The sequence below is a fragment of the Rhipicephalus sanguineus genome, chromosome 4, assembly GCF_013339695.2.
Source record: "Rhipicephalus sanguineus isolate Rsan-2018 chromosome 4, BIME_Rsan_1.4, whole genome shotgun sequence".
NCBI classification, from domain to species: domain Eukaryota; kingdom Metazoa; phylum Arthropoda; class Arachnida; order Ixodida; family Ixodidae; genus Rhipicephalus; species Rhipicephalus sanguineus.
In genome coordinates, this window is record NC_051179.1 from 106,011,021 (window position 1) to 106,019,415 (window position 8,395).

The following is an 8,395-nucleotide window of genomic DNA, read 5'->3' on the forward strand; positions in this document are numbered from 1 at the left end:
CGCGGCGTCGCGGGCTCTCACCTCAGGATTCTGTCTGCGAGCGCGCGCTGCCACCGCTTTCCGTGCCTTCCGTTCCGCAGCCTTGTCTTGTATCCGGCGACTCCGAGCGAAAGAGAAAGCGCGCCAAGAGGGAGCCTCATGGCACGTTACTTCTGAAATGTTGTCTTCGGGCGTCGTTTAAAACACGAGGCGTAGTAAAGAAGGATAGAACGCCACACAGGCGAATACGCACGAGAGTCTCACTCGTCAACGTCGTCTTCTTCTTCTACTGCATACCAGAACGCGCGCTTCTCACGAACTAGAGGTGGCTACTACAAACAAACAAACGGAGGATGAACAGACCCACGGCATAAGGAGCTTCGCCCCTAAAAAACCGTCTGCAACTCACGCGCACACCAAAGAACCGTACTTAAGCACACAAAATATGAGGCGAGTTGCTCACACGCACCATCATACAAAAAAAGCACACGAGAAAGCGCACGCAAAAGCACACGAACTCGTATAAATCCTGAGATGACCACATAATAGCACGAACCGGCGTCTGCCTTCAGTACCGGAGCAGTGGCGTCCTCATCAAAAACAGCGGCTACAACTACAACTGTCAACTCAGCTGAGACGCGCTCGCCCATTGACGGCGACGCAACGCAGCAGGCCGCGCCTTTTTTCTATAGCGGCCATGATACTTGTTTCGGTATCCAGAACGTCCTATATTGAAAAAAAGATGCTCCAAGTGCTACATAGCAGAATGTCTATTTGGGCTCAAGTTCCAGAAAGTGCATTTTTTTTTTAATTTCGAAAGTTTGCCCAACGGCATACATAGTTAAATGCATTTGAAAGTGAGTTTCTGGGGGCATGCGTTGAAGCTATGTGAAGCGACATATCACATGCCTTTGGTAAGCGACATGTCACTTCTTTTGGAAAGCAGCTTTATTGCATGCTAACATGCGTTCTGCAGCGATTCACAAGTCCAGGTAATCAGCACTGGGATATGGCATGGAGTCCTGGAGTGCACATCAAATCCTTTCAGGACATTCAATTTCGTCGTGCGAGAGACGCTCGTTCAAACGCGCCATTTCCCTGCGTCAGGTTGCTACCCGCACAGTGATTCCATGCATGCACCACCGATGCGTGCCTCCTCAGCACTGCTTTCCTCTGCGCGCTCAGCAGACCGTGGAGCATCCCTGGCTTCGGCCTCATTGGCACCGTTGCTGGTAGGCATGGCACCGGTCTCTGATAAAAAAAAACAAGCAGAAGACAGAGCGCGGATCACGACGCACAGTAAGTCATAAATATCTTGGCCAACATTCATACCAGAATAGCTGCATTAATGACTGCGTGTGGAGGATTATCCAGGATGGCGCGTTTCTGGCCCCTAGAGTTCATATTGGTCTTTGAGCGTAGACGCGCTAGGCCCTTAATAGTAACGAAATAACGCCAGGCCTGCGCAGAAAGCGCAGCACAGTCACAAGCGAAAGCTTAAAGAGCGGCATATCTAGAGTCGTTTGTAAACTCTCTTGGCGCTTCTAAACCAAGTACCCCAGCATAGTACCCACTGCGTTTTAAATAATAATTTTTGTGAAGTTCCGAAGCACCCACAACAGCATTATTCGTCATTCTGCGGAGAAGCGAGGTACCATCTGTAAGGTATTATGCGCAGTTTATTGATGCGACGGCTGTTGACGAAGAAGAATTATGGCTGAGGCCTTTGTAATGGGTGGGAAGCTTCAAACGATCCGCTAGTTACGTAATTCGCCTTGTGTGACGCCCGGTCGCTATTTCAGTCTCCCACCATTCTATATAACATACGTTAACCTGAAAGAGAGAGAGAGAACGAAAGAACATTATTGAGACCCTGAGGAAATGAATCATAGGGACCTTATGGGCTTCCTTGGCAACCAATACAAGTGCACTTGCGAGGAACCCACTACGCTATAAATTATCATAATTTTTGTGAAATAGGGACGCAGCCACTATGCCATTTTTCGTCATTCTGCGCAGGAACATGGTACCGGCTAAACACCTCTAACGCATTATGTGCGCTTTCTTGATGCTGTACCTGATGACAATGAAGAATTATGGTAGAACCCTTTGTAATGGGTCGGGAGAATTCAACATCCTACTGATTGCGAAATTCGCATTGTGTGACGAGTGGTTACAGAATTCACGTCGTGTGACGCCTGGTTGTTATTTTACTCTTCCACCACGCTATATTACACATGCTAATGTGGCTCCTTCCCCACGTGAAGCCTGTATATATGGGGTCTTTTTGCAAAGGAGTTTCAAGCACCGGCGTGGTTCTGTGTTAGAATACTAGGCTGCCACGCAAACGGCCCAGGTTCGAACTCCGTTCCATCCTGCAAATCTTTTTCTTATATCATTTCCCGCGGCGGCGCCGGCGGGAAAGTACAGCGCCATAAACGGCCGTTGTTGTGATCTCATACCAGCTTTCGCTGTAAAAGCTCAGATGCGTAAATGTTGGTTTGTTGAATAGCTCCAGGTGCAGGAGAAACAAGGGTGAAGCGAGGTTGTGAGAACGAGCAATGCTTTCATAAGGAAACGCATAAGAGGATAGTAATGTATAGGATGGTGCATATACGGTAGACGTCAGGGGCGTAGCCAGAAATTTTTTTCGGGGGGGGGGGGGGCGGAGGTTCAACTATACTTCATGTATGTTCGTGCGTGCGTTTCTATGTATGCGTGTATATATACGCAAGAAAAATTGAAAAATTTCGGGGGGGAGGGGGTTGAAACCCCCAACACCCCCCCCCCCTTGACTACGCCCCTGGTAGACGTGGCCTGCTACTCATGGCCGGCCACTTACCACTTCTCCCAAAAGTGGAAAATATATAAACATTGCATATCACCAATTGCAATATCTGGCAGAAATCTCGAGAATATCAAGGAAGTTCAAAAACACCGCTGGGTCCCTGAAGCATCCGCCTTAGTCGACTCGAAAGCGAAATCCATTTTCTTCTTCTTCGTCTTAGTCAAACTATTGAATCTCCCGCGTACCCCTCCTAAAGGTTTCTGCATCTAACGTGCTTTTTAAATGCCTCCGAGATCGGAGGCATTGTAAGGCCCACCTTTGACCAAGCAATCATATTATGTGGTGCAATCACCATGTAACGTCACGTTATGTGAAGTCACGAATATTTATTGCTATATGACGTCGCGATGACGTCAGGTAGTGACGTCATCGCGACGTCATATAGCAAAATTATATTTGCATGAGCCAAACAGAATTAGCTAGCGCTGGATAGAGCGAATTGGAGATTATTGCCTGTGGCCTTTGCACCGTCATATAGTGACGTCATCACGTGAAGATAAAATTTTGCATCACTCGTGTTGGCGACACCTGCGCCGGACGACCGTGAATTTGCGCGTTTGATGAGGCATATGAGGCTCTCGCCCTAAAACAAGTTAAAAAAAATTGCAGTGGGTTAGCTCGGCTATGCCAGGATATACGTAGCGTTAGCAAAGCTTCAGCTGATTATTCTTAGCTTTCCAGATTGTCTAGGATTAGCTTCATTGTCATGCTTACTGCTGCTCCAATGACACGCACACGGTATACGTATTATGTCGCACATGCATATTTATTTTTGCTCAACGTCAGGTTGCTTCTCTATTGCCACAAAGGCGTCTCGGTGGTCAGTGAAGTAACCCGCTGCCGTCTCTATGGCCCCAACACAGTAACCGCTAATTGCCAGGCAACTACTTCGGGATCCGATGAGATAATGTTCTCGGCTCTTCTGCGCCGTCGAGCAGCATTTGCGCTCTTCTTCTCCATGGCGTTACCCACCTGCAAACGCCAGTCAGAGGCGCTATCAAGCGGCCCCAACGCAGTGTCAGACGGCGACTGCACAGCGAAGGCGAATAGCTGCGCGCGCGCTGGCGCCACTGAGTCTACGACGTCACTCCTCTCGAATGCGGCGCAGACCAGCAGCGGCCAGCCGCACGCGGCGGTGTCGGAGAGTGCGTGAGATGCCAGCTCCGGTGACCGAGCTGTGTGACATCACTGATCCTCGCGCATGCGCAGCACGGCTCATGACGCTCTACGCGAAATCGGCTCCGGCTAGGCAAGTGTAGCTAACGCTACAAAAACGACTAGACCGCGATGCAACAGATAGTCATACGGGTGAAAAATAGGAGCGCGCCCCAGTGGTCCGGAAAACCGAGGGAGGTAGTCGGTGCCCCAGTTAATATTAAGTGAAAGGAACCCATGAAGAATATTTTTTAGTTCTCTAAGTGGTGCGGAAGCGTAGACGTTTATTGCACGTTGCAGCGTTTCTCGAACGTTGTTTTGGGGTAGCATCCACACGGCGTCTTTCATCTTTCTGGAATTCGTCACCGTATCAACAGCCCTATGGCAAGGGCATCTAGCGACCACCCAAATTCGTTTTCGGCATCATATTTGCGCTAACCTTCAAATTTCCTGATGTGTACAGTAATGCCTGTAAGCTTTACAAAAATTACACCATTTCCCGCTAAAGGGGACCATGAGGCGATGCGAAACCGGAGCACTTGCACGATCGCGTTCCGTTGGCGTTCGTTGGGCATGCTACCGATCTCGCGTCGTGCAACGCGAAGAGGAACGCTACGCGCGTCTTGTCTTCCCTCTAGCCTGGATGTTAATTCTCACAGGGCGAGCGGGGAACGCGGTTGACAGGCGTGCGAGAGGGGGGCAGCGTAGGAGAGAGAGGGGGAGGGGACGCGCATGCGCTGGCGCTCATCGGGGCGTTGCGCAGGAGAGAATTTGGGCATGTCTAGCCCTCGTTTCAGAGGAACGGTGGAAAGCGGGAGGGGAGAGGCGAAGGGAAAGCGTAGAGGGGGAGGGGAGAGAGGGAGGGTGAGTAGAGAGGGGAAATGGTAGAGGGGAAGTGGACAGGAGGACTGGCGAGGGGGAGTGGAGAGGAGGTGTGTAGAGAGGGTATGCGCATGCGCAGTAAGGGTGGTCACGCCGCACAACACCACCACCACCACCGGTTTGAACTCCGGTAAAGATGCTTCGCATCTAAGAAAGCTGTGCTCTAGAAGCCGGCCTGGCCATGTAAAGGCGCAGGCAAAAGTACAAAAGAAGAGTTTGTGGTTTTAGGAGGCTGTCCAAGCCTCACAAAAGGAGCACTCACCTGCAACAATGAGACCGAAGATGGTCAAGCCCACGAGTATAACTTTCAGGTGCATGCTTTCTTCCTCGCAGTACTGGGTATACAAAATGAAATACGCCACTTTGTCATGGCTACATAGAGATAAAAAGGTGGGAGAAGCGATGCTAAGACCAATGCACGAGTGTGTTTTGTTCGCCAGGCTAAAAAACGTAGATTTTTTCTTATTTAATAGGCATGTGTCAGCGGAAAAGATAAAATTCTCAATCAAACGGCCTCGCGCATCGCTACGAGAGTCACCCCACAAAGGGCTGTGGGAATTAATGTCGCCAAGGACGATATAGGGTTCAGGTAATTGATCGATTAAGGACTGAAATTTATGTTTGTAAAGATGACGATGAGAGAGGATGTACAGTTAGCAGATGGTAACAAGTTTGTTTAAAAAGCAGCACGAATGGTCACTGCTTCGAGCGGCGTTTGTATCTGCAAACCTTGACGCGCTACGCTCGTATCTATTATGATTGCAACGCCACACAATCAGGCCGTAGCTTCATCTCGGTCTTTACGGAAGATGACGTGGTGTGTAAGAAAGATCGTGTGTTTTGTTTTCGGGTGTGTTTCCTGTACACACAGCAATTTTGGCGAGTGTTCGTGTATGAGTTCTTGGATACAATGAAGGTTTCCAAGAAGACCTCTCGAATTCGATTGTAAAATTTTTGTATCCAGGCACCAGACGGGGTGGTTCCCTAGTTTGAGGACCCATATGTTCCTGGCCCCTGCCCGTCAGTGCGAGCTGAGTCGGTAGGGCGGGATTGGATAACAAGGTCTCCCATCACTCAAGGGGTTAGGACTGTTGCTATAACAATCAAACTTCGTGAGGTTGTTCTCTGATGAACCAGCAACCCAACAGAAGTCAAATTCGAAACGGCATTTTTTTTCGAAAATCAGTGTTTTAGCCCCGCATACCCGCTTAGTAACGCGTGACCTTTCGCAAACCCTAAGCCTTATTGGTTTTCAAAAGTTCCATTTGTCTGAAATGCTATGGGAATTGTTTGTCGCTCGCGTTTAACACGTGTACAGTCTCATCCACGAGCACAAACACATTCCAGTGAATATTTTAGACGACCTTGCTTGTCAGAATTCAAACATATCAGTGATGTGCATCCTGCTTTGCATATCTGTAATTGCAGTGATCAAACTTGCTTGAAAACAGCATGATGCATATTGTGGTATGAACCACAAGTACTTGACAACAATGCACTTTTATATGACACCTGCACATCACTTGCACCTAATAGAGCGATATGAATTTGATAGCAACGGCCTCCTGAAGGTAAGCTGTCAAAGCCTCGCGCCGCCACGCTTAAAAGGGCAGGCTATCCGGGAAAGCTTGAAAAACTTTAATTTTGTATAAGTCAAGCAGATGTACGCACCAAATATTTACGTTAACTTAGCAGTAAAAAAATTATGGCAGCGTCGCATTAGTGTTGCCAAGCCTGAAAGAATTGAGAGCGGAGCTGGGTGGCCTTCCTTGTCTCGCTTTTTTTTTTCTTCTTCTCTTTCTTTCTCTTTCTCTCTGTTTATCGTATGTGTTTTTGTACCTGTTGCCTTCTCTTTCTTTCCTTGAATTTCTTTCGTTCTCTCTCTATCTATTTCTATCTCACTCTTTCTATTTGTTTATTTACCTCTCTATCTCTTTCTCTCTCTTTATCACTCTTCCTATCTTTATTTTTCTTTCATCCCTTTCTTTCTCTATATATTTCTGCTTCTTTTTCGCTCTTTCTTTGTATCGCTTTATCTTTCTCTTTGCTTCTCGTTTTGAAGCCTGTTTCTAACTTTCTCTCTCTCTCTCTATCTCGCTGCTTCTTTCTCTCTATCTCTTTTTCTATCTTGCTCGCTGCTTTTCATATCCGCTTGTGTCTATGTCTTTATATCTCTTTCTCTCTGTTTCTATGTCAACCCGCCACGGTGGTCTAGTGGCTATGGTTCTGGACTGCTGACGCGAAGGTCGCGGGATCGAATCCCTCTACTACGGCGTCCCTCATATTCATATTGTGGTTTTGGGACGTTAAACTCCAATAATTATTCTTTAGTTCTATCTATTTCTCTCTTTTTATCGCTTTCTTTATTTCTCTCTCTCTCTATTTGCTTTTCTGTTTCTTTTTCTCTTTCTTTCAAGTGTTTAATGTGCTCCACTTCGCCGAGCACAGTTTTGGTTTATTGCTCGCACCTGCTGTAGTCGATAGTGGGTCTTTCAGAATTCCTGTGCCGCATACCCACCTGTTGTTTTGTGCGGACACCAAAAATTTTAAGGCCGGTTTAAACAGCTCCATTCTTAAAACTCCGAAAAATGGGGATGCTTATTTTCGTATTACCTTGTCGCTTTCTAACTGGGTGCGTGTCACGTTTTTCGACCGGACCATGGAGGTTGGTAAGCTGACGTTACCACCGATAAGGACCCTCCACTGTTGTGTAGCTCAAAAATCAGAGGGCAGTCATCCTGCTTGAAATAACGTAGTTCAACTTCGAAGATATTGCACTTGCGACATGAAGGTCATCCAAGGAATTTAATATTTATTCTCGTCATATTTCTAGTCGGTCCACTGTGGTGCGTGCATTACCATTGGCGTAGTTTTCTCTTACTTCTACATCTATATAGCAAAGAGGCGCCCAAAATGCAATCGCTTGAACTCACTACAATGTGGACGCTTGGGCGCTTAAACGGCATAAGTCTCCACAAAATACTACAACAAAGTACGGTATAGGCTACCTGTAATCTTTTAATATATATAAATTCAATAGAAACGATCTATATAAGGAAAAATAATCAGTACGGCATACCTTCGTAATAGTACCTTATAGTTGACGCATGCAGCTCTGAACATCTACACAAGAAATGCTAAGTCAACAATGAAACCAAATGAGGCTTGGGATTGGGATTTAACAAAGGATGCATCTGCAGGTTAGGCACTGGTAACATCCATACACCTGAAGACAGAGAATTGTTCGTTAAAAAAACCGCAAACTAAAACAGGCTGCCAGCAGCCTTTTTTCCATTCATGACTCTGAGGCCAAAATGCGACATCTTATCATCATTAATGACATTTAAACCACTCAATTACTTTGTTTTAGCAGCGAAGCTGTTTAGCAAATCTTTGAGTCGATCCCGAAAACTATCATCATTATAAACGGGTATGTGCACGGAAATTGGGTAAATCCCACTGCTCACCACTGGTCCACTAAAAATGAAGAAGGTACACTCTAAAAAGTAAAGGAGGAAAGGAGGAGGGGGG